Here is a 22,510-nt window from a genome sequence, read left to right as displayed (position 1 = left end):
CCAGGCCTCTACTGCAACTGTCTTCAGTTCCTGCTTGTTCTTGGGGCATTTTCATTTTCACTTCAGTTTTGTCTTCAGCAAGTGAAATGCATGCTCAATCGGATTTAGGTCAGGTGATTGACTTGGCCATTGCATAACATTCCACTTCTTTCCCTTAAAAAGTCTGACTGTAGATATATATATATATATATATATATATATATATATATATATATATATATATATATATATATATATATATACTAGTGTTTCTTTTCTCTTTTTTTCTGTAGTTTTTAATTATATTATATGAATTATATTACATTATATTATATAAAGCTTATTTTATTATTGTCTGTCTTGTCCATGCAATGATTAATATTGATTAATCATATAGAAAGAGATTTATATTGATCAATCAGAAAGAAAGAAAAGAAAGAGAAATCTGCTTCTACTATGCTTTTTTCTAAATATTTTTCAGTTTTTAGTAATGGTTTCCATGTGCAAAGTATGTGTAAATTTGGATCTTCTTTCAGGGTTGTCAGTGTTAATAATGAGCTCTTGATTAACAGAGGCAGAGTGATGTCTTTTAAGCATTATTTTAGGTACACAATCACACACAATGCATGTATTTCATGGTTATTTATTTATACATCTCGGAGTCATATTTCAAATATATTTTTCCTCTAAAATAGTTCATTACATGACAGAGAATATATAACATCCAGCACTACAAGTTGCTCTCTCACTTGTGCACCGGTATATCTATAAACAAACAAACAAACAGTATACAAATAAAAAAAATAAAAAAAAAAGATTCTTTCTCGCTCGTCTGAAGACTTTGCATACGGCAAATCACAGCCAATCAGAGCTGTGCTGCCCACTAATGATCAACTCAACACCCCGACATTCTTTAGCAGTGAAGGGATTGGTTTTGTGAGTGGTTTGGTGATTTTAACAGATGGATCTTCAGGTTTGGTCAAGGGAGTTGCTGATATATTTTATTAAATGCACAGGTGAATCAATAACAAAACAATCTGTCCAAAACGTTCTAGTAAAAAAAAAAAAAAAAACTCTAAAGATCTAAAACAGATGTAATTATCTGTACGCAAATTTTCTCCTAATTTTAGAATGAAATGACCTGAATGTTCACCCATGTACTCTCAATAGATAAAGCATAAAGCAGTGATCATAGTTAGAAGTGCATGTGGCAGTAAGATCCATAGTGAACTTTCCCCATTACTTCAAAACCCCGAAACTTGCGCTTGATAAAACAAAGCTCTACCACTTGAGCTACAGGAACACAAGGAAAATAACCAAACCACATAATATTTAAGGATGAAAAATTTTAGAATGTTTCAAAATGTCAAACATTTTAGAACAAAAATAACATTCATAAAGATGCATTCAAACTTCATATGCTCTGTTGTTTTAAGCATGGAATTTCCAGCTATCATTCAGCAATGTCTACATATCCCTGGCACGTCTGTATTATATATTTTGGCTAATTTTACTATGCTGATATTATTAAGTAAAGCACCTCCATCTCCATTTAACACATCATGACATATTTAAATCCATTCCACTAATTTTGCACATTTACAATTCAAAGAATCCTGGCCAGTAAGATTTCACATTCTAATTCACATTCACATTCACATTCATCTGCTCATCATCAAGGTGATGGTGCACTCTCTGTGTTATTTGAGCTTATTACAAATCAACACTGAATTGCATGATAAAACATCATCAATATCAAATATTGCACAGTATTTAGATCCCGCCTTTGCCCTCAAACCATACTTGTAAATGCAGTTTTACACCAGATCCATTTTAATGAAACAATGAGATATGATTTGAATAAAAAAAAAAAAAAAACGAAGAATAACACAAACAGTCACAGTCGAGGATGATGGCTTTTAGGTAATATTGAGATGTCACCAAGGTAGGAATATCTAAAAGCAACAAAAGGAAACATTTGGAATACGTAATGTTCAACGCATGCTATCCCGCAAAGTAAAATTTTCCCTCTTTCATTAAATCGAATCACTTGTGTCCTGTAGTAGGTCCTACTAATCTTAGCATGGATAATAAACGATAGCTGATTATACATGACATGTAGTGAAGGCATTGTGCAAGAGTTCAGAGCGTTTACGGTATCAAACATGAGGAACAGTATTACAGCCGCGGGAGTGTCTTTAACTTTAGGAAAACCTGGACTGGGGTTGAATTACTCCAGGCCCTGTCCCTGTTACCCATGGAATTACCTGAGGAGCGAGTCTATGATAATCTCTTCAACAGCGACAGATGTAATTCACATTAGGATAAATATGAACTGGTTAAATATGAGTGTGAGCAAATATTACACGCCGGAAAATCATTTTGAGCATTTTATGTTTGTAAACTGACTTACCTTAAAGCTCCACTGTGGATGGAACTACGAGTATGAGTAATACTAGAGCAAAGCAATTTAAATATATACTGTATACACGATTGCACCATAACATCGAAGCATAAGCAAATCTGATAAAGGACACTCAAAAAGAGGCACAAATGGTTCCCTTTTTTTTTTGTCATATGCTCTTATTCTTCTGTGCCTGCCCTTCCCTTGCAGTGATGACAGATGTGATGAAACATACTTGAGCTTTCAGGATCAAACACACACAGTCCTGGTTTGCTTACACATCAGACAATCACATATTGCTACTGAACTCTAACCATGTGCTTAAATGTTATTTAACTTGATGTGACAATTTTTTTAAAACAAGTTCCAGTGAGGATAGCGTACATTTTCATATCTTTTGAAAGTAAAATCAATCATAATATATTGCATCTGAATCTTAAACCATTGGCATTTGTGATTTATGCTGCGTTCCATTATAAGTCAAATGTGGGATATTCCTACTCGGTATCTCTGACTTCAAAGCATGAAGGTGTTCTCCTCTCTAAAGTTTGGAAGAATATATATATTACAAAAAATTAAATGGCAATGCTACTGTTTGCTGTACAGATCTTGATTGTCAACAAAGAAGTCCCTAGCAGCCAAATTTGAGCATTACTAGCACTAGCACAGTACTAGCATTTGTTCTGCAGGTCTATGATTATCATCTTAGAGGATCACTTGTCTGCAGACATTTGCTAAACGTTTTTTATCATAGTTTAATCTAAGAACTTTGACTTATTGGTGTGTTTAATTTGCTTAAAAGTGCATCTCACCTGACTTCAAGTGACTTCAAGTGGCATGCTATTGTAATTTTCCAAGTAGAAAGCTGGAAATTCCAACTCTCCAATGTAAATGGAATGCAGCAATACTATAGGATGCTTTAATGAGGAACAAGGTCAACTTTTGATGTCAACACTGTTTCTTTGCCATCTCAAAACTTCCAAAAAAAAAAAAAACAGTCCCCTTGAAGAGCTTGCACGCACATGCGATTTCTCTCTAACACTATACAAAATGACATTCTTGATCACCAAAGCAAAGAGTGGAGTTTGTCTGTCTAGAGTCGTCCATCTGTTGGAGTCTGTGCCAAAATAATATTCATTGTAGTCAGAGGTACGGTCCTATTGCTGAACGAGAATGACTGACCAAGTGAGTCAACACTCTTCCGGCAGTTTTATTGAAGCTAAAAGTGACAGTTCATATAAGTTGTCCAGGTGCTTTATGGTTCTTGTAGATTGAGGGTGAGGTAACTGATGCTCTTCTGGTCAAAAGTTCACATTGTGAAGATTTTGTCGTTTTTGGAATCTAACGAACTGAGCGGCAATGCAGCAGTGGCACACTGTTTCTGGTAAAGAAAGCAAAAGGACAAGAAGTGTACAACAAACCCAGACTGATGGGATACCAAGTAAAGGAACTAAAATAAAAAAAGATATAAATTTGTGCTTCTTTATTTTCACATTGTCACAGTTCTAGAAGTTGCAGTTGGAGTCTGTTTGTCCTTTCTGCAGCTTTATATTTTCCAATGTACACGTGCATGTACAGGTCCATTCAGGTCATCAGTAACTTCATGACCACCTGTTTTACTCATCCTTTCCGGCTCAAGTTATTCCTTGCAATCTTAGTATCTTAAGAAAATCACATCTCCGTGCACTTGAACTGTGTGGAAAGAGTAGTTGATTTGGGGAAAGGACGTCCTTGTTGCTCTTTCAGCCGTCTGTTCATCCTGTAAGCCCTCCGTCATCTTTGGTTATAGTTGACACTTTGGTGTGTCAGATACATACACGGGTGCCTGTGATGAAGATGTCAAGATATATGGACAGAAATGTATAAAATTAACACTTACATAAAACATAAAAAAGGTGCCAGTTGGCAGTTATAAGCTTAACAAGTGACCACAAAGATGACAAGAAACTAAAAAAACCGTAGACTTGAATGGTAAAAGGAAGTGTGCAGCCAGGACACAGGGAATGAGAAACGGGAGGATATGGAGGACGCAGTAGCAGGAAGGGTGGTCATGTTTTGGGGCAGTTCTTATTGCTGCCGTAGGGGCCGTCCTACACTGGCGGTGTGTGTGCTGAGGGCTATCTGTATCATCTGAGAAGGAATGTCAGAGAGATGGTGTAGAGCAGCTGGACGATCACAGGAAGAAGGTGAAGACTCTTGTGTGTCCCAGACAGAACTGCTGTAAACATAAAGACAGACACTCTATTACACTCTTTATTGTTGTGCATCTGCCACTTTATATTGACAGAACTGTGGAAAAGGGACATAATGGTATTGTGGGAGTATGTGGGATCTCCTACATGAATGTGAAAATTGCTCAAATGTTGTCCTCTGATAGTTCAGGAGACTTAATGGGGCTCTCAGCTATGTTACACTGAAATATCTACTTTGTCTCAGATGTTTCTCCTAAATGATATGTATATTTATGCATATGGCAGATGATTTTATCCAAAGCCACTTGCAGTGCAGTCCAACCATTTCTTGGGATTCGAACCGATGACTTTATTGTTGATGTGTAGGACTGTTTTGAATATAAACAAAGCCATATGAAAACTCTTGTTCGGGAAGGTTAAAAATGGCAAAAGCATTTCCAAGGTACTTTAGATATGGATTGTGTTGGTCACATTTTCATGACAACACATTACACAATTGAATGCAACAATTCTACAAAAGCTCATTCCTGAGGAACCAATTGCTATTTTATTATATGTATTATATGTTGGAAGAGCTAAAACAAACACTCCCTGAAAGAAGTGCCAAATTTGGCATTTCTTTAAGGGTGCAACGGCTTGTCACTGAGGCACTACCCATAAAGAGAAAACCTTGTACCTCTAAAAGGTTCATGGTATGACCTTAAAGGGTTATTTCACCCAAAATGAGTTTCTTTCTTCTGTTGAACATGAAAGAAAATATTCTGAAGAATCCTAACATCCAAAAAGTTGATGACAGCCATGCCTGTTGTTTATGTGAAACTTTCTGTGCTGCCATCTTGGTCAGGACTCCCTGAAAGTAGAGATTTTATATCTCAATGGGACTATCCTGGTAAAATAAAGGATAAATAAATAAAAATATATCATGTGCTCCGACACGCAGAAGCAGTGTCAGATTCAAGAACTGATTCTTTTCAATGAACCTTTTAAATAGGTTCTCAAATTGCACCAAACATTTAATTCACAAATTCTAATGATATGATTGCAGCTTTTCTCAAGTCGACAACTCACTGATTCAATTGAACCGTTTAGTAAGAGTCTCTGGTGAACTGAATTCACAAGTAAGAACCGGGAGATCTTGTGAGCTCACGACTGATGCAGCTAAAAGTAAGTTACTAATGTTGAATTGTAGGATTAATTATTGTAACTGAAAACCATATTTAGGTCAAAACTGTCAGTTCTTTGTGAACTAAATCTGCTGTCAAGAGTCTTTGTGTTTTAGGTAAAAAACCGCCAAACATTAAAAGAACACTGATTAAATAACATAACTAATGCACATTCATATTCACTGCTGCTGTAACGTTAACAGTTTTATACAAATTCTACGCATTTAGCCCTATGTGACATCTGTTTTTATGTTGTTTATCAACAGTATACATTTTTATACTATTTGGATTAACTAGCCGAATAAAAATATTAATGTTTATTCATAGCCATACTGAAAATAAGTCAATATTGTTAGCTGATGCTATCTCTTGCACATTATTTCTGAGAGAGAATGTGACCTATGACTTGCATTTTATACAAACTGAGAGCTGTACATGCCGGTTCAAGTGACTGGTTCAAAGCCTAAAGCTTTGCAAATCTAATTCAGAATGACTTTAGAATGGGGTAATTTTAACTCAATATGTAGTTCAAACAATGCTGTTAAGAAAAACGTCTCTTAACCTTAACCACACAACAGTTGCAGGGTCAGACCCCTTTCAGAACAGAACGTGGGATGCTATCGTAAATGGTTTTGTGCTCCTGTTGAGTGTATGGCACAAAGGAGCATGGGACACTGAAATAATGGATCAGACGGATGGGGTTACAGGGGCTGGCATCATCGTATGACTGAACCGGAGGCCCTAAGCGGTAATATCAGAGAGCTACGGAAGACAGATGACCTGCGAGAGGACAATTACAAGTCATTATGTCTCAGAGGTAACGTTGAGTAATATCTTTTGGCACAGCTCACAGGAAATGGCCTCAGATGATGATGAGGGCTGGACAAAACATGCTTGAAGTGTTGTTTAAGAAGCAGACTTACAACACATACATGTGTGCATTTAATTATGTATACTAGCTGCCAACAAAATGGGTTTAATAAATTAGGAGCAGGTATTGTATAAAAAAAATAAAAAAAATCAATGTGAAATTATATCAAGGATTTCTCTGGCTATAGCAGGAAATCAATATATTCATAATAAAGCTTTCTATTCTTCCGTTTCAATAAAGAATGAGATTGTGTGAGCTGTGACATCTCTCTCAAGGACTTTTGAAGGAGGCGGGTAATTTTGAGAGTGGGTGTGTGTGTGTGGAGGCAGGTTACTTATGCACTTGTGCAGCAAGATAACAAGTCTAATATTATAACCTGTAATCAAAGAGAGAGGGAAATCAGTTAGTTAAGTGTTCAAAAACGGATCTATCAATAGTTAGTGGCACTGTAACAATTTTCAATGTCTGTGTGTGTGCTGTGGGGTCTTCAGATTCTAATTCCGATTCAACAGGTCACCTTCGTTTCAAATCACACATACTACTACTCTTGTTCTGCCTGCTCTGCCTTTCCACCCTAAAGCCAAATCCCAGTCAAGGTGTGATTTATGGGGACGCAGTAACACACGGGACGTCAGAGCCAATCATCATTCATCTCTAAAGAAAGAACAGTTCACGGTTGAGCTCCCAAGGGCAGGACCTCGATTAGAACAGGCCAGAGGAGAGCAGAAGAAACCATCGTCATTCTGGCTATGCCAGAAATCATGTTTTCTAGTTTCTAGAAGAAACAGGTAATTTATTAAGACATATTACAATTGTTTCTTCATGTGTTTACTTACTAATTAATTGCACAATATCACTTTCTATCCAGTTAGCACAATCCCTTAACTAACATAAACCAGTTCCTTAATGCAATCATTATACAGGAAGTGACATCATTTTGGAGGGAAAACCAGCATTAGCATCACTAAGTCTAGAGCGCTGTGCTGCAGTGTTGACACCTTTTTATATCTGGACGTTAGCATCACCCTGGACCCCCAACAAAAAGTCAAGAAGATGTTTTCTACTGGATTTTAGATTATTGCAGAAAATAAGCTCCGTGACCAACAGAAGTTTATGATTCCTGTACATTTTACTCATTATTATATGCCTCACAAATGACACAACTTTTATACATTTTGAAGCAAACCACCAGAAATAAAAAAGCTAAATGTACTGTAGGCAAGGCTATAAACAAACTCCACCACAGTCACATGACTTAATGTCACCAACACTAAGCCAACTCTTTTAGTCTTTTATTTATTTATTTATTTATTTATATAATATCACATAATAAAACATGAAAATATCCTGAGCTTGTGTTTACCACAGACCGTATTTCAGGCACTTCACTAAAAACCCATTAACTTTAGTACAATTGAACCAGAAGTGCTAAAATGCTAACTCTTCTCCATGTTTTGGCCAACAAAAATACATCATCACTGCAGCTGTCTATTAGAAATTTTACAAATTCTTTAGCAGGTTTGTCTCACTTTAAAATAGTTCACACTTCCTGATCATATCTCAGAAATTGGTAAAGTAGACTATTATAAAAATCTAAACAAATTACGCACAGTTAATTGTAGTACTCTGCTCCCATCTTTTTAGGCATCCTTCCCATTCCCATTTTAGGGAAGTCATGGCCTAATGGTTAGAGAGTCGGACTCCCAATCGAAAGGTTGTGAGTTCGAGTCTCAGGCAGGCAGGAATTGTGGGTGGGGGGAGTGCATGTACAGTTCTCTCTCCACCTTCAATACCACGACTTAGATGCCAAGGCATCAAACCCCCAACTGCTTCTGGGGGGGGGGGGGTGTGTGTCAGTCACACACACACACACACTTCGGATTGTTAAAAGCAGTTCGAATGGGTTAAAAGCAGAGCACGAATTCTGAGTATGGGTCACCATACTTGGCTGAACGTCACTTTCTTTCTCTTTCTGTATCGTGTAAATAATCAACCAGTTGAAAGTTTCCCAGCTTAACCACAGACTTGTGAAAGTCTGTTATACTCACAGAGTTCCAAATGTACTGCATAACAGGAAAGACTCTGAAAACAGTAAGGAATCAAAGAGGAGAGGAGCATATCCTCTATATAGCAATGCCTCATGGGTCAGAGACAGAGACTGCAAGCTAACAGCACACAGATACATACAACTTTCCCCAAACAAACAACAGCTATCAGCAATCCATGCGGTTGAGATCTGGAATATTCTCTCTGTGAGGGAGCTTTCACAATGATTGATCGTAAGCATTAATTTGGCTCTTTTGTTCTGCCCTGCGGTGTGCCGCACGCAGCTCACCTTACACTTTCCTGTGTGTAAGCACAGCTCAGCACCTGTGGGCGGCATGAACAGGTTTTACTGTGTGGGCCGTGTGTGTGTGTGTGACACCAGTGTTCATGCCAACCCAGGTACAGGCGAGAGAGCAGAGCTGTACTCTTCCAAAAACTAATGTATAAGATTACATTAGAACTTAAAAAAATAATGGAGATTCTTTTTTTCTTTTCACTTTACCATGAAAGCTTCCTGAGGTGTTTAACAATTTAAAATCGAAAAAAAAACATCAGGCTGGAGCTGTAAGAGCTATGTGGATTGGTATATGAAAATGTCTGTACGTGTTACTGTCAGAAGAAACTAATGCCTTGAGGGCTGTGTGCATGCTTTGGCACATCGCACAGTGCCTGTGTATGAAGGTGAATCTGTTTCAGGTCATTTTCCTATTTGGGAGATATTTTTTGTTTTGTTTAGCAGCAAGAGAAGAAAAAAAATGGAGCTTGAATTAAAACTAAACAGCCAAACAACAGTGTTAAAAGTTGGCTGAAACATTTTATAGACCTGATGCTTGCTTACATGCCTTTCAGCAAATTAGCTGAAATTAATTAATTAATATTTATTATGATAAGGTTTACAACATGTTTCCTCAAGTTTTCAGATAGTTCCTACACTCCTGAATGTCTACACTCCATTTGAGGTACCATACAATAAAAATATTATAAAAAGGAAACTACATAGTTTGTACACTGTATGGTAAAAATGTCAGGGTTAACACCTGGTGTATCAAAATAAATAAAAAAATAAATAAAAAAAAACGTATTTTGCTCAAACCTAGCTGTTTATGTAAAGGATGGCATTGCATAATATGTGACTGAAAGAATTAAGATGTGGCCTTTAATTGAGACCATCTGCCAAATTAAACAGTTAAAAGGAAACCTATTAGATAAAACTCTTCTGAATTTGTATTATAATAACTTAAGATCATTTAGTGAAATCTTTAGTAAATTATGCAATTCAATTAAATATTTGCTTAAACAAAACAGAATTACAAAAATAAAATAGTTTCCTTCATCATAAATCCCTGAAATATATAAGCCTATTTTTATTACTGTTATCGCAAACTTATTGAATAGTTCTAAAACCTGCCTTTATTTTCTTTAAGCAAAATGTAATATTTGATGTCTTTTTGGTATGAAATGTGACCAGGACATGTTCTTGACAGGAGTAAGAATAAGGGTTTTGCCATTTTAAATATTCAGAACAAGAAGGTCAAAACTTCAGTCTGTCAAGAATCATTATGCCCTGAAAATGCGATGGGGATTTAGGTCTTTGACTCAGTAAATTATTCTGTACAAGACTGTGTCACACGAAGTGCTGTGCATGTGAGGCCATCTTTAAGGACAGTCACTAGTTGTAATAGTACATATTGCTATTTATTTATCTATTTTCATGAATTGTTCTTGTTCAGATATAAGTAATTTTTTTATAATTGTGTATCTTATAGTTTCTGAGGATAATTGTTGTGGATCTGTCCCATGCCTAGGGTAACCATGGACATTGTAACTTTCCTCTCTGGAAGGAAGGCAAAATTCTCATTTGCTCATATACTACTCTTTGTATTCATCTTTACTTTACATTTATGTTGATATTTCACATATATAACTTAATTTATGTGAAATAATGGCAGCAGTGCTGTGGTTTATATTTAGAAACTAAATATAACAGAAGACTATTTTTTTCCCTTCTATCTTCATAGACCTTATGTCAGTGAAACATTGTGAGACAGTCAGCATTAAGACTCACAGTAAAAAAAAAAAAAAAAAAAAAACGAACAAATTATCGGAAATATATATTATATATTTATTATATATGTATATGTAACAGTATTTTTTTTTTCTTTTTTTTTTTTTTTTTTTGGTGTAGTTTCCAGTTTTGTAAAAAAAAAAAAAAATTTAAATCATATAGTCATGTTCAATTATATGGAAATACAATAATAGAAATACAATGCCATGACAATATAATGTCTTTCAATTACCCCTTTTTTCCTGAAAGAAAAAATTCTTTAGAAAGGACACAATAAATTGGTCAAAAAGTGACATCACAGAAATAAATTGCATTTTTAAATATATTCAAATAGAAAATAGTTTAAATTTTAAATTGTAAAAATATTTCACATTATTTGTGTTTAGTACTGTATTTTTGATTAAATAAATGCATCTTTGGTGAGATTAAGAGACTGAGAGATTAAGATGTTTTGAAAACATTCAATCAAACATTTGATCAGTACTGTACATCCATTTAGAGGCAATTATTGATAACATGATTAATTAATTATATTAAGCATCTTTAAAGAATAAATGTAAAAACTATTATCCTGCATTACAGTAATGAGAATTATATTTTATCAATTCATCTGGTGGGTTTTGAGGGAGAGGGTGTTCTGGCCAGCTGCCCTTTCTCTCTCAGAGTCTGGCGCTGGGCCTTTTCCTGTCTGCGTGCATGCATTCACACCCATCATGTGCCAAGATCAGCATCCAGGAGGAGACCCGAGGCCTGCCACACCATCAGAGGGCTGCACGAGGTGAGAAGAAGCCAGAGCTGTCAGAGCTGGGCCCCGGGCCCGAACCCCTGCAGTCCACTACAGCTGCCTCCACCATCAACAACCTCACTCTGGTGCAGCATCTCTCCTGCACGCGCACAGTCCTGGCACAACTTACTCACTGACAGTTCATCTCTAAAACCTTCCTGTTGTACTGGAGTTAAAGGAATCATTCAAATTCTGTCATCATTTACTCATTTACCCTAATGTTATATCAAACCCTTTGACATTCTGTCTGTATTATTAAAAGCACAAAAAAGAATGAAAAAGCACCATAAATCAAGTCAAGATTTGTATGACTTCAAACTTTTCATTATATGGATTACTTCTATACATTTATGATACCTTTTCACCCTTTTTGAACTTAAAACAAAGTCCTTATTATTTTGAAGTGCATGGAATAGAGGGACCAAAACAATACTTTAAATGTTCTCCATTTGTGTTCAACAGAAGAAAGTAAGTCTTGGAAAAACATAAGATGATTAAAAAAGATTGGTTTAAGGTCACTTCTCAGTGCTGTTTCATTACTCACAGGTTTTCGTCTTTTTCTTTGCTTTAAGATTCTCAAAAAAAAAAATGATGGTACAGACCTGTTTTGTCCACGCTATCCTTTTGTTTGCATTTCCCCTTGGAAACAGAAACGTCATCGATAGCGATGTCTCCCTCAAAGCCGTTTCCACGGATACCTTCGAACACCACCTGAAAAAAAATAAAAATCTTAGTTGAAAAAATTGCAGAAAAAAAACTAAACCAATTCCAAACAAATATTTGTTTTTAAGGAATATTTAAGAAATAATAAGAGATAATATTAAGAACTACAATTCTTTACGAGTACATCCATGAATACAAATTAAAACTGACCCTTCACAAATACCTGCCCCACCCCCAGTTAGTGTTTCCATGTCCGACAGGCCATGCATGTCACTCTCACACCACACATCATGTGCTCACACTGGGAAAAATACATCATGAAGCAAAGAGGAATCTGACAACGTGCCGACAGGCAAGACAAAGCAGGTTACTTGTCATATGAAACAAGGTCTCAGCTTTCACATTTTGTCATTTTCTGAGAATTTCAAACAAATTCTGACAGATTTCTTTAGCGCCTCAGTTCAGGTAGCACATGAACTGATCATCTTTTCATATTTACTTAAACCACAAAATAAACATGAATGAACATCAGAAGGTATTTTATTTCAAAGACAGAAAAATGTCAATAAGCACCAAGTACACCAACATTAATCTACTCTCCTCTCTTGGTTATTTGTAGAACAAAATGGCAGATTCGGTCAATCAAGCTCCCTGCAAAAGCTCAATTCTGCAGCTTGGAACAGCTGGAGCTGAACTGGAATTTGAACACCAATCTCTATATGATTCTGAATTCTGAATGACACTAGACCCAAGTCACAATTACATTTTTTTTTTTGCACTATATAGCACATTAAAAATAGTGCAGTACTTTATCAAACATCTGTGAAGTAAGTTAATTATATATTGTTTATATTAAATTATATATAAAATTATATATCGGCCAATAAAATCAATATAATAAGGTTCCTCTCACATTTTTGCTGGTATTTCTTTCCTCCCCATGTATGCTGCATTTGACTGACAGCATGATTACAGCAGCTCTGAAGCTCACTGCAGCGACCTAATCAGATTCATGTCAAAGCCACGTTTATTCTAACTAGAGTTTACTGAATTACCCCCTCCCCAGAGAGAAACACACCTCTGAACCCCAGCTGGTGGACTAACGCACAAGTGATTGAAATGTACGGAGCCCCGCACATGACACGCAGGAAAAAATATAAGGCTAAATCATGTGCACGATTTACTAATTAGTTCCCCCAAATGTACTAAAACGTGCACACGATTACTATAGCGTTCCCTCTATTTACTATTGCGCTCACTCGATTTATCAATTGTGCGCATGATTTAGCAAATCAAGGGAACGCAATAGTAATCGTGTGCACGTTTTAGTAAATTGAGGGAACGAATTAGTAAATCGTTCGCACAATTTATGTATTTTTTCTTGCATGTCATGTGCAGGGCTCCGTAGAAATGTATAAATGAGCAGAAATGAACACAGCCACTCAATACATTTAACCCACCCACAGCCCCTTAAAACAGATCTGAGGCAATTCACATACTCTGAAACTTTGCATAATGGCTCTTTATTTCAGTTTTAAGTTTAGGAGAACTTTTAGGAGAACAAGGGGAAGTCATGGCCTAGTGGTTAGAGAGTTTGACTTCTAATCCTAGGGTTCTGGGTTTGAGTCTTGGGCCGGGAATACCACGACTTAGGTGCCCTTGAGCAAGGCATCGAACCACCAACTGCTCCCCGGGCACCGCAGCATTAATGGCTGCCCACTGATCTGTGTGTGTGCACTTTGGATGGGTTAAATGCAGAGCACGAATTCTGAGTATAGGTCACCATACTTGGCTGAATGTCACTTTCACTTACATATTGGAGAGGAAAGTATGGATGCCAGGACTGTTATTGTTAACTAGATGGAAAACTGAAATAGTTAAAGCACTTAAATTACTAATATAGTGAACTTTTTGAAAACGTACTGCCATAGTGACAGTTTTGTACTTTTTTCTTAGATCATATGATCATTTCAACATGATTTGAAGCAGAGAGACACAGTATGACTATTTTGTATTAAGCTTTAAAATGACACTTCCTAGAATGGCTCACACACTTGACCAGGTGAAGATAGCATACTTTGCCAAGTGCACACTTTTTACCAACACACACACACACACACACACACACAGTATCACCCCGGTCTCCCACGATGCCCAACGAGTGACTCCAAATCATAAATAACAGAGGCTGAACGGGATCAAGGGATGAGGGCAGATGGGTAATTTGATTTGTCTTGTGTGTGTAAAACAGTCTCTTTGTCTGTGCTAATTGGCTGCGGGGCCACAGTAGATGCCGGGTGACACGACATCATTAGGCCAATGTCAAGCAGCGCTCCATAAGAATATCTGCTCACCTGAATATATATTCATGCATTACAAGCCCAGACTCTCAAACTCACACAGAATGCATTTAACTCATGGAACACTTCCAGAATTACAAGGTCATTGTATGCATAAAAACATGCTCAAAGGGCAAACACAAACACACAAAACATGCACAAAGAGATCTCGCTGTAATCTGTTGTAGCAGTAATTGGTAGGTGAGGCGATGTGTGTTTTCTCTCTGTTCGTTAATGCAAATGGTTTCCTCTAACGGGCAGAGCACAATTGACTTTAGTGGGTTGAGCTCATTAAGAGTATGACAGACCATTCACCTCTCACACATGAGCTCAGATGCCAGTGGAGACAGAAATAAACAATTATGCATGGCGTCTGAGAGGTGTAGGCATGCAGACACCTTTCCAGCTCCATGTTCATTAGATTGGGTGAGGATAGAGAGCAACGTGCAGGAACAGGGGAGAGATGGAGGTGTAGCAGAACTTAAAGAAACTGTTCCAACAAATTATCTCTAGCTTTTGTGGAAGTTACACAGAATACTGTTGCTGCTCTTTTCTATACAAAGTCAAAATACAAAGACCAGGGGCTGTCAAAAAGCACCTGAAACAAATAATCCAATTCAATTCAATTCAAGTTTATTTGTATAGCACTTTTTACGATACAAATCATTACAAAGCAACTTTACAGAAAATTACGTTTCTACAATATTTAGTAGTAGCTTATAAGTGGTGACTGTCAGCTTATGTGCATATGACAGGATTTTTCTGAAAAATTAATACAAGACATAGTCAGCCAGACGAGGAACATTATTAAGAGCAATTATTATATGCATGATGCAATCACATCTGTAGCAATATTTGTCTAAAAATAAAAAATAGTCTACAGTAAATGACTTGTGCTTATGATTTTCAAAGAATAAGAACATAAATTTTAGTTTGTTCACCACATAAAACTATTGAATGGTTTCGAAAGACATTCACATGTACAGTACATTTATTTATTTAGCAGATTTATGCTTATTTAATAAGGTTTCATTTGTTTACATGAATTAACTTTATTTTTAACATGAAAAATATTTAAATAACATTTATTAATCTTAGTTAAGTTAAAAACTTATTAATACATTATTCAAATATAAAGTTCTATCTTTAGCTAACATGTACAGTTTTATTTTATTTGATTAACTAATAATAACAAAGATTAATAAATGCTTTAAAATAAATTATTCATTATTATTCCATCTTAGTTTATGCATTACACAAATGAGACCTTATTGTAAAGTGTTTAATGAATTTAAGAATGGCAACACCATTCAAGATATCCAAAAATCAGTTCACAATTCAGCATCTTCAATATCTTGGCATCATGTAGACACAGTTTGGTGTGAATTGCATGAATCTCCTAAAAAGAGTATGCAATGATTGACAGCCTGATTTTCCAGAAATCCACATTCAAACCAAAATAGCCAAATTCCTGTTGGTTGTAGCTAATGACTGCATGTTTAAGTGTTTCAAAAACATCAGAAAATTATATTAAAGTTTGGCATATTGCCATGGCAACAGTATTTAAGATATAAAGAATCCCTTTGCAATCTTACATATGCCATGTTTCAACATTATTCTGACGAAGTGTAAAGTAAACTGATTTGTTTTGAAAATGACACACTTCCTGCTGCCTATTGGTGGTGGTATAACTTTGTCACATCTATGTGAAGTTTTATCAAATCAGACAATGTATGAGAAGCCTGCCATAACATACTTCCTGTTTCCCTTTTTTCGCCATAAATATGTTGCCTCGTCTCGGCCAAACCATTTGAGATATCAAAAGTCCATTTGCAATTTAGCATTGTAAATACCTTGAGATCAAGTTCACCAAGTTTGGTGGTGATTGGATAAAAACTCTAGGAGGAGTTTTAAAATGTTTGGTGCAAAAAAAGCCAAAGATAGTTCGAAAAGAAAAGCAAAGTTTTATCAGGGCCCAAGTCACTGCAGCCCTAGTGACTTGGGCCCTGATTAAATTTAGCTTTTCTTTTCAAAAGGAAAACTTAAATTTTTGGCTGAACTGTTCCACTGAATTTGGAATGAAGAAACCGAGTTCCAGAACAGAACTGTTTAAGGCTGTGATATAGCGTTGTCCATTGAATTTCATCAGCCAATCACTATGGAGAGCAGTGCTGGCAGAGAGGCAAGGGGTGAGAGTGATGGGAAATTTCGAGCACACAGAGAGGAGAGGTTAATGGATAACAAACATGACAAAGAGCTGAGAGCATCAGCGGAGAAACCAGCGAGCGATAAAGAGGATAAAGAGAAAAGAGGAGATGAGGAAAGAGCTTAAAGGGCTGGGTGAACAAAGCTAATTACCAGCCCTCCCTTGCTCCCTGAACTTTTTCTTTGTAAAGCTCCTGCGCTTTCGTCCTCATCTTGTTTCCTTGCTGCCATCTTTCACACGGCCGTACAAAACACTTCTGCCTGCGGTGACCTTTTCCATTAAGATATGAAAAAAAAGACTTTAGAGATGCATAAGATAAACTGTAGAATTTAAAATAGATTTTAACATTTACTGAAGAAAACTGTAGTGCTGTTTGCCTGTCCAAAAGATGCCACCAAGAGTGTTGGGAGTGACTTTGAGTACACCGAAATTGTATTGCAAGGTGGTTCCCTAATCATCCATGTAACTACCTTCAAATGTTTATGATATTATGATCTCTAGACATATGAAGATACCACCTTCAGTGTAGACTGATGGTTGACTGATTTATTTACTTTAAGAAATGAATACTGTTATTCCACAAGGATGCACGAAAAGTAAGTTATTTTATAATGCTACAAAACATAAAAAAAAAATACTATTATCACGGAGAATTCAAAAAAAAAAAAATGTATCACAGTTTGTATGAAAATATGCATCAACACTGAAAAGAACTGTTTCTTGAGCAGCAAATCTGCATACTAAACTGATTTCTGAAGGATCATGTGACTCTAAAGACTGGAGTAATGATGCTGAAAATTCAGCCTTGCATTACAGGAATAAATTACATTTTAAAATATAGTTAAATAGAAAACAGTTATTTTAAACAGTATTAACAGTTCTAAATATTTTTACCATGTTTTTGTTTAAATAAATGCAGCATAAGCGATTTCCAAAAACGTTATCATCCTAGATGAAAATTACAGGTTAAATAAATTGCTTATGAAAACATAACTTCGATAAGCCTCATGGTTTTGGGTATTATCATGCAAACACAAATGGTTTAATCAAATCAAATCAGAGGTAAGTAAAATTATAATGTAAACTAAATATAATACAATATCTGTTCTTGGTGCCAGAAATCTTGACTGACATGAGTGGACTTAAAGCGGAGAAGTTAAATAAAATGCTACTAAACTGCAGGATATAAAGTTTAAAATGCATTTATAAACTGTATTCTACTGAGAATGTGGTAGTAAGCATTTATAGTTGTGTTAAACTGCCCAATACCAGGCAGGTGGCATTTAAGAGCTCAATAAAAGAGAACAGCTATACTGGGCCCTTACACGTACAACACCAACTGAACTTAACTGCCATTTGAAACCGTGTCATAGATGGGGAGCAATCAAATATACAACAGAGGAGCACAAAGCCGGAGCTACTGCTATATCATTGGCAGACATTGCATAAACATTTCACATACATACATACATTAAAGAAATGTATGTTTTATCCAATATTTTAACCAATTGGTTTAAAAAGCATTTGAAAAAGACCTGCACAGACTAGACTAATTTTATACACACAATGGTAGGGTAATGATAATAATATTCATCAGAGCTTTTCTTTTAATCACATCTGATTTGGATCTTCCGAATGATCTTCCGGGCTTTAAATGGACTGTGCGTACCCATGCCGTTAAAGATTACGGTGTCTTTTATCTTCTATAAAAGTGGCATGAAAATGTGATGAGTGGGAAAAGCAATCCCATATGTAAAATCCTTTGAATCTTCTCGGCCCATGTCCAGCATGTTGGCCATATAACCATCACTCTACATTAAACATATGTGGATGTTGATCAATGAGTCGATATCCCAAAAAAAATGAAAAAAATAAAAAAATAAATCTTAAGACATTCTGACACTAAAAGACATACCTATAATTGTATTTATTTTTTATTCTTTTATTTTTTTAAGTGGTTGCTCTAAGTGCTTTTTCTATTGAAAAGATGTTGTACATAGATGTTAAAATATTGCTTTTCTGTAATACATACAGAACTAGAAATGTTCCATAAGAATTGCAACACTATATACTTATTTGTAATCTTATATCAAACATGTAATAAATAAGTTAAACAGACCAGCATTTTTTTTTCTTTTGTAACAAAAGATTTTCCACTTTTTATCACTTTGAATTATTATCAAAGTATTAATATCTTTAAAAACAAACAAATAAATAAATAAATGAAAATACTGACTCCAAACTTTTGAACAGTAGTGTATATTGCTACAGCACTTTTCTATTTTTATTAAATACTGTTCTTTGTAACATTTTTGTTTTGTTTTTGGTATTCATTGAAGAATCCTGAAAAAACTTATCACAGGTTCCAAAAAATATATATATATAAAAATACTAAAAAGCACAACTGTTTCCAACAATGGTAATAAATCAGCAAATAAGAATGATTAATAAGGTTCTGTAGACATGGCTGAATTACCTCAGGAATAAATTATATTTTAAAGTATATTAAAATAGAAAACTATCATTTTAAATTGTACTAATATTTCACAATATTAGTATAAAATATTATCCCAAACATTTGAACAGTAGTGTATATATAAACTTTTATTTATTTATTTATAAAATATTATCCCAAACATTTGAACAGTAGTGTATATAAAACTTCAAAATTAAATTGTAAAAAGAAAATTGTAATATGTAAAGATTATAAAATTATATATGAAAATTGCATTATTTATGAATATAATTAACTGAATGTATACTGTAGATATTGATTAATATCCAGTTCTCTACTCCCAAGCTTGTAACATCTCTCATAGCTCCTCTAGCGCTGTGAGGTCTGTTAGATCTCTGTAAAAACCCCCTGACTATCAATCCCGCTCAGTTTAACCCCAAACATGCTGCCCATGTAATGGATTCACACAGCTGAGTAAAGCTTTCAGATAAAGTAACACTGTTGTGATTCTGCTAGATCCATCAGGCTTAGCGATGGGTGGGACGCCTCATCCAACGATGCAAAAGACATACTTTCTTTTACAATGAGCTTCTGTGGAGAAATTATGCTAATTTATCTCTGCAAGCCTCTGCACACAGCAAAAGTCAATGGAGGAACAAAGAGGAGAAGAGAGCAGAACAAACAAACAGACAGCGGAGAAACACGGCTGTCTGCTGGACTTGTCAAGTCTTACTGTCCAGGAACGCCTGGATTGGTCTTTAGCATCGATTGATGGAGGCCAACTGGGGCCTGGATGAGAGAAGATCTATTTACGTCTTCAAGTGTCAAATACACTACATTACTGAGTGAAATCAAAGAGACAGTTCAGAAAGAGGAGAGAGGCTAACAAGTGTTTTTTTTTTTTTTTTCAAAACATTTACTGTGAGGAAAAAAAAAAGAAAAATTAAAGTTTTTCCCACTCCAGGCAGCAAGTGAAAAGTGAGAAGAGTTTTTGCCAAAATAAAATAAAAATGTACACTTTTAACATATTCTGTTGACTCTAATAAAGTTTCTGAAACAGAAACAAAGTATTCAATGAGAAAAAATAATAGGGATAACATAACAGAATGGAGGACTTGTGGGATCAGCCAAAAAAAGAGTAGTCATTTAAAATTAAATATAAAATGAATAAATTAAGCATAAAGAAATTTATTTCAGCTAGTTACAAAGGCAACATTCTCATTTAGCTTAACTGTAGAATTATAACACTATAGGTTTATAACAAAAAGTACAAAAAATCTTTAACTAAATATATATATATATATATATATATATATATATATATATATATATATATATATATATATATATATATATATATATATATAATTCCTACCGTAAATATACCAAAACTTAATTTTTGATTACTAATATGCATTGCTAAGAACTTCATTTGGATAACTTCAGGTGATTTTGGTGATTTTCTCAGTATTTAGAAAAAGTGGTATATTGACCAAATATTGTCAGATGATGTATAAATCTCAAATTGACACTTGAGACTATGTGACCCTTGTTGTCCAGGGTCACAAACAGTTACAACAGTTTATATTGCTCTACATGTTTTCATAATCTTCAACAAAATGTAATAATGCTGTCCACCTATGAAACAACTCTTTTTTTTCCCAAAGTTATAATCCACTTGGGCGAAGCCAAAAAAAAAATAATAACATCAAATCCCGAAGGATAAACTCCAGCCCTGTCCTACATTGTTTCCCACTGAATATTCAGTTTCACCTGGAAATTTGTCCCATTATGAAAGTCAAATGCAATTTCTTGTTGCTTTTAAGCAGCAGTGTAGAAAGAATGAGGGTAAAATAATCAGACCAGCACCAATAAGCCCAGACGAAAGTGTGCCCCATTTACCTGTAAACTCTCCACCCCACAAGAAATGATCTTCACTTCCATCCCTATTGCAGATGGTGTTCATCTTTTTCTGCCCTTCTCAGTTTTTTTTACTGTATAAATCTCTCTTTTTTTTCAGCCCTGCTCTTCAAACTCTTATAATTTGTCATTTTCTCTCTCCAGCACCTTTTCTCCTCATCTCCTGGTCTTTGCAGCTGTTGTGCTGAGAGCTCAACTCAGCAGAAACACGGGTCCAGAGGAGAGCAGTAGAGCACGACTCAGCACTTCCTCAATCATTCCCTCGCAGAGCCTCTAACCACACACAAACACTCACACACTCACACCCGCCAACGTGGACTGCACAAAAGAAGTCAAAAATAATAGATAAATATCAATCCCATTGCTCTTATAGCATTAAAAAGAAAACATCACTTCCAAAAGCATCATGCATATATCAGGAATATTTGATACACCCCCGTGTCCACATGTGTGTTTTAGAAAATATACTCACACAGCCACATGTGCACAAACACAGCTCAGAAGACACAATTTCCATACAAACTCTCAAGCACACACCTGCACATAAACACAGTCATACCTGGAAGGGTCCACTCGGATAGATCTCAGCATCCGCCTTCCTCCATTTGGGCCCCTGGTGTCCGGAGAGAGACCAGAAGGCAGAATCCACAGTGGCGATGCTCTTCACCCTCATGAGAACATTGAGTGTACCTGCAGACACACAGGAAACAGAGGTCAGCGGAAAACACTCACATTTGGGCTGTACAAGCACTTCTGCAGATGGCAGACCTTTGACTATCGGTCCACTTTACAGTCTGGCCATAAAAATGCAAATACAGTGTGTGACCCTGGACCATAAAACCAGTCTTATGTTGCTGGGGTATATTTTTAGCAATTGCCAAAAAAACATTGTTTGCGTCAAAAGTATCGATTTTTCTTTTATGCCAAAAATGATGTGAAGATCATGTTCCATGAAGATATTTTTGCTAATTTTCTACTGTAAATATATCAAAACTTAATTTTTGATCAGTAATAAGCATTGCTAAGGACTTAATTTGGACAACTTTATAGTTGATTTTCTCAGTATTTTGTATTTCACCCTCAGATTCCAGATTTGCAGAGTTGTATCTCATCCAAATATGTCCTATACTAACAAACCATACATCAATAGAACACTTATTCAGCTTTCTGATGATGTATAAGCATAATATAACTTTATGATGACAAAAGACACATGCACAACATTTCTGAAATGAAACAAAGCTTTTATCTGCACATGTACTCAAAAATCACAACACCGCAGAAAACAGAAGATCAGCTATTTGAACATTTTCAGAATCCCACTCAATCAGACTGGACCTTGTGATTCTGATATGGAATGGTTATATGCAATAGATTAAATTATTTCTTACAAAAAAAAACAAAAAAAAAAACATATATATAT

The 22,510-nt window shown here is 35.5% G+C and overlaps 1 pseudogene; it reads right to left on the bottom strand.

Annotated features, from left to right (window-relative positions):
• Window positions 1-623: 623 nt before the first annotated feature.
• Window positions 624-22,510, bottom strand: part of LOC113112414 (MAM domain-containing glycosylphosphatidylinositol anchor protein 1-like) — a 149,165-nt pseudogene continuing 127,278 nt past the window's right edge.

This window comes from Carassius auratus, chromosome 13, assembly GCF_003368295.1.
Source record: "Carassius auratus strain Wakin chromosome 13, ASM336829v1, whole genome shotgun sequence".
Lineage (NCBI taxonomy): Eukaryota > Metazoa > Chordata > Actinopteri > Cypriniformes > Cyprinidae > Carassius > Carassius auratus.
This window is presented reverse-complemented; position numbering and strand designations above follow the sequence as displayed.